Source organism: Callionymus lyra, chromosome 14 (genome assembly GCF_982586985.1).
Source record: "Callionymus lyra chromosome 14, fCalLyr1.hap1.1, whole genome shotgun sequence".
NCBI lineage: Eukaryota > Metazoa > Chordata > Actinopteri > Syngnathiformes > Callionymidae > Callionymus > Callionymus lyra.
In genome coordinates this window covers 3880334-3886333 of record NC_141831.1, presented here as the reverse complement: position 1 = coordinate 3886333, position 6000 = coordinate 3880334, and positions in this window count along the sequence as shown.

Genomic DNA, 6000 nt, shown 5'->3' with positions numbered 1-6000 from the left:
GGATTCAAACGACCCGGGTTACATTTGAGGCGTCGCCTAACTCGTCGTTGCCATGGTAACGTGACGTGATGTGACGCTGTTGTCATTTGTCTACCGTAATTCTAAAACTATGAAGCGCACTTGAAACTTTTAATGTCAACAGTGCGATTCTACCCCTGATTGTGCTTAACGACCTCGATCCACTTTAAGAGATGAACATAAATCGGTAAAAAATGCTTCATTTTTATTTTTTGAAGCTTGGATTGTTCACGCATCGCGGAAGTCAAGAGGCTCTGGCGGATTAATACATGCTTAAAAGGTCCTGTAAAAGTGACTATATTGTATAGTTTTAGGTGTTTCAACTCCATAATGTTGACATTGTTTTATGAATGAGTAAAATAAATGTGTTATTTCGCTTGATCCTCTTTATAATCCAGTGCGTTTTCCTATGAAAATAGAATCTTTCATTGAGATTGCGTTCATGGACATATGTTTTCTTTTTATTTAGCTGCGATTATGAGCGTCTACGTGACGTTTGTCAACAGTAATTGCGATCCTGCAGAGGTGACGTCACACAGGCTAATAAACTGATCCTGCAGCGGTGACGTCACACCACAGGAATAAAATGAGATATTGTGCTTGTTTGTTTAAAAGCGCCATGAATACAATTGTAGATGTGTGCTTGTATAAAGACCGAGTAAAGTTTAGTTTAAGTTTAGCGTCAGCTAAAAAGTTTTCAAACTGCCGCACACGCAACTTCCGCCAAACCTCCGGCTGTTGACGTCACAATTGTTGACAAAGATCGATAGCATTTTGTGCCCACGTTTGTGCATAACTTGACGGAACCAGGTGCGCGTCACTCGTCTATTGAGGTAAGATATAATTATTGCATTAAGACTCCGAAATAAGGTTTCATTGCGTGTAATGTAACTTTCTGTGGTGCGTTAACACGAGAGCTAGTTCGCTAAAACTTAGCTTTTTAAATTATAATGTAACTCACACACGTATTTTGTTTGTTATTTTGAAGGACGAAAATATATTTTTATTAAAATAAAAAGTTTGCTATATTGGTAGGTCATGGTAGGCGATTTATTTTATTAATATTCAAGATATTGATTTCATTTATCACTTCCGCATATTAATACAGATAACATATTTATCGTATTTAAGTATATAAGTATACGTTTATCTGTTGTTGTTTTCTTTAAATGAAAGAATATATATAAAATAATAATGAAAAGTATTTTAAATTCCAGCATAAAGAGGTAAACCAGATGGAAACACCATCAAACAATGGATGAAGGAAACATAGAGAGCTTATCTCTGAATGATCAAGTATACTTGCTTGTATTTATTGATTTATTATATTTAAAAGGGAGAACTAGTATGTTTATGTTTTGTTTTTGCATGGAAGTGACTTGCAAGAACTGCCCAGAACTCCAGACCTGCTTGACATGAAACCTTTCTCTCTGTGGTTCCTGACAAATGATTTCAAATGTGAGGTAAGTGAGTAATATTTGTTACATAGTGAACACAAACATGTAAACCTACAGCACATCCCATCATGTAAATAATCTAAAATGCAATTCTATTTTCTTTTCTAGGTGAGATGGAGTGCTGCATATCAGGTGCTGGACTAACCATCGGAGGTGGAAGGGGTCAACATGTCAAAAGCAGGTGAGATGGTTACATCATACACACTTTGGTCATTAAAATAGTCGTGTTTGGTAATAATGATCAATACATTTCTGTGGCAGGACGCACTGACATGCTGACGCTTATGGTCAAGGCTTTCTGGCTTCTGTTGTTGGAAACACTTGGTCGTGCCTGTCAAGGTGGAAGGTACCAGACTGAAGAGTCTTTTTCAATAGATTTTACACTTCAAATGATCGGAATCATACAACTTCATACACAATTTTTTCCGATTCTGTTGACTTTCAGACAAAGAGGATTCAACGTTGTTATGGCAGTAAGGAGACGGCAGGAAGTGAAAGATTCTTGAGAAAGAGATGAACCACCTCTGGTCTCTGTCAAGTCATTGTGATTCCCTGAAAGAGTTGTCTCGCATGGCAGCGTCACAGCAAGGTAAGAGTTTATTTAGCAAGTGAAGAACAGAAGTACAGCTGCTCATTCTTATTGTCTAATTATTTTAAGATGCACCATGGGCTTGACTGGTGAGGCTTTGAAGGATCTTCAGAGCATTTGAGGAGCAGCAGCAAGTCAGCATGACGTCACTCGAACCATGACTCGGACCAGAAACTACTACACACAAGTCTTCGCTGAGGACGAGACCATCAACGTCGTGCAGATTGACTCTGATGGTTACTCGTGACATTTGTGACGATCTGTGAACATTTGTTTGATATGAAACCTGTAATAAAGCACAATTTGACATCATTTTGAATAACGTCCCATAGTATTCATCATCAGTGCAGTATTGTGTTGTGAAAATGACTATTGGTGATTTAAAATTTGTTAAAAGGTCTCTGTTTACCCTGGTTTGAGATCGACATAGAGTTCAACATGAACAATATTCAGGCAAAGCAGACATCATATATTAATGAATCATGAATGAATGAATGCTTTATTTCAAACATGTTACATAAGAAAGTAAACGAACAAGAAGAAAAACGAACAAAACCAATGACATTAGTAAAACAATAATTATAGTCAAACAATAATATTTACCCAAAATGTCGAAAAAGTTACAAGGATGAAGCATAAGCTCGTCTATACCTAACCCTTCACTACTCAATTATTAACCATCAACACCCAAAGTATTAAACAAAATACAAACATAAACAAACTATTTAAGATATAAATAGAGATAAACCACTGCTTTCTTGAAATCACCACACTTGCAATAACTTTCATAATTTCATAATGCTGTCATTCCATGTGATATGGGTAAGCAGTAAAAAATGATTTAATTCATCAGTAATCATCATTGTTTAAAATAGCAACTGAAGAGCTATTTGTAAATTAAACTCAAACTATGAAATAGAAGACAGCACGTCTAAAAGCTTTGTGAGACCCACAGTACATGTTTGAACTTTAAAATATACATATTTATGTTATTGATAGGTGACTCAAGACTGCTGTTATACTATCAGAAAACTACACACACCAACATGATGTATTTGTTGGTAGTGGCCTGTGCTACATCAAAGGGTTAATTCTCTATCTTCAAGAGGCATGAAGGCCCTTGTAAAGCTGATATTTATATGACACATTCAGATGGTCTCCTACTATCCTGTGAGAAGTTTGGTGTCAATGAGTCCAAAAATGAGGGAGAGGTTGTCATTCTTCTGTCAAGATGGTCTCTGAGTGAAATAAGCAGACCTGATCCTTCAGGAATGGACTTAGGCAACTTTTTTTCTAATTGGATCTCAGAGCTGATATTTGGATATGTTATTCTAGACTCCATTCTGAGTTGAGCTGTGGTGGTTTGATGTTGCTATGAACTTCCTGTGCCCCATGGTATCATGGGAAACTTGGAGAAATCTGGACTTTTAAGCTCTATAAATCGACCATTGTTAATTTAAATGATCTGAAACTTTTAGAGGTTCTTCATGTTCCATTTGTACACATATCTTTTCAAGGGTGTTTCTCTAGGTGCTTCCTGAAGCTACTTCCGGTTTGGGAGGGGTTATCATTATGGTTCTACCTGCATATGATTTTACAGGTGTCAGAGGTCACACAGACCAAGTTTCATATGGCTGAGACACATTAGATTATTTACATGATGGGATGTGCTGTAGGTTTACAAGTTTGTGTTCACTATGTTACAAATATTACTCACTTACTTCACATTTGAAATCATTTGTCAGGAACCACAGAGAGAAAGGTTTCATGTCAAGCAGGTCTGGAGTTCTGGGCAGTTCTTGCAGGTCACTTCCATGCAAAAACAAAACAAAAACATACTAGTTCTCCCTTTTAAATATAATAAATCAATAAATACAAGCAAGTATACTTGATCATTCAGAGATAAGCTCTCCATGTTTCCTTCATCCATTGTTTGGTGGTGTTTCAATCTGGTTTACCTCTTTATGCTGGGATTTAAAATACTTTTCATTATTATTATATATATATATTCTTTCATTTAAAGAAAACAACAAAAGATCAAATCCCTCATCCAAAAGGGTTCAAATAAACTTATACTTATATACTTAAATACGATAAATATGTTATCTGTATTAATATGCGGAAGTGATAAATTAAATCAATATCTTGAATATCATTTATTATTTTCGTCAAAATAACAAAATAACAAACAAAATACGTGTGTGAGTTACATTATAATTTAAAAAGCCAAGTTTTATCGAACTAGCTCTCGTGTTAACGCACCACAGAAAGTTACATTACACGCAATGAAACCTTATTTCGGAGTCTTAATGCAATAATTATATCTTACCTCAATAGACGAGTGACGCGCACCTGGTTCCGTCAAGTTATGCACAAACGTGAGCACAAAATGCAATTGATCTTTGTCAACAATTGTGACGTCAACAGCCGGAGGTTTGGCGGAAGTTGCGTGTGCGGCAGTTTGAAAACTTTTTAGCTGACGCTAAACTTAAACTAAACTTAACTCGGTCTTTATACAAGCACACATCTACAATTGTATTCATGGCGCTTTTAAACAAACAAGCACAATATCTCATTTTATTCCTGTGGTGTGACGTCACCGCTGCAGGATCAGTTTATTAGCCTGTGTGACGTCACCTCTGCAGGATCGCGATTACTGTTGACAAACGTCACGTAGACGCTCATAATCGCAGCTAAATAAAAAGAAAACATACGTCCATAAACGCAATCTCAAATCTCAATGAAAGATTCTATTTTCATAGAAAAGCACACCGGATTATAAAGAGGATCAAGCGAAATAGCACATCCAGACTTTATTTTACTCATTCATAAAACCATGTCAACATTATGGAGTTGAAACAACTAAAAACATACAATATAGTCACTTTTACAGGACCTTTTAAGCATGTATTAATCCGTGAGAGCCTCTTGACTTCCACGATGTGTGAACAATCCAAACTTCAAAAAATAAAAATGAAGCATTTTTTACCGATTTATGTTCATCTCCTTAAAGTGGTTTGAGGTCGTTAAGCACAATCGGGGGTAGAATCGCACTGTTGACATTAAACATTTCAAGTGCGCTTCATAGTTGTAGAATTACGGTAGCCAAATGACAACAGCGTCACGTCACGTCACGTTACCATGGCAACGAAGAGGTGGGCGACGCGTCAAATGTAACCCAGGTCGTTTGAATCCGACGTCGGGGAGTGCTCTGTATATTACTGGGTGACCCGGGTAGGCGAAAACCGACGTTTTTGTCCCCCCTGTAACGTTACCTTAGGGACGCCAGGGGGACATTGCACGGCGTAGGACGGTATGACGCCTTGGGTGTGAGGACGTGTTGCAAAACCTTACTTTGACTGGCTGGTCGCCATTTTCCTTGCATGTGTCTTTGGTACAAAAAAACCCAAAACATTGAAATATATCGTGTGCAAATATTTGTCGTAACTCTGGACCATGTGTCGCCCCGATCCCCAAGACGAGAGAACCAGAACCCAGAGGTCGTCTATTGCAGAGCCTCCTATTTACACAGACTCTGTGGCATCGCGCGACAAGAGCTTCCGCTGTATTTACATTCAAAACTTCTTGAAATCAAAATCACTAAAACATCACCCGTCTCTCGACTCTCTCGAGTACATCAGTGTCGTCGCGACTCAATATTCAGCGGTCGACATGAAACTTTGAACTTTTTATTGAAATGTTGTTGTTTTCTATAATTGAATTGAATTTCTTCTTTTTTTTTAACAACGAATTTAATCATTTCTACATCGAAAAATTGTTTTTCGTCATTAATTTCATTTGTTTTTTTTGTTTTTTTTTGACACATAGAGTTTGATATTTGATTTCTATTTATTGGAAAATGAATTTAATCAATTCCATATTTTTTTTAATTCGTAGTCATTTCAATTCTATATAAAAATGAAGTTAAAATCGTGT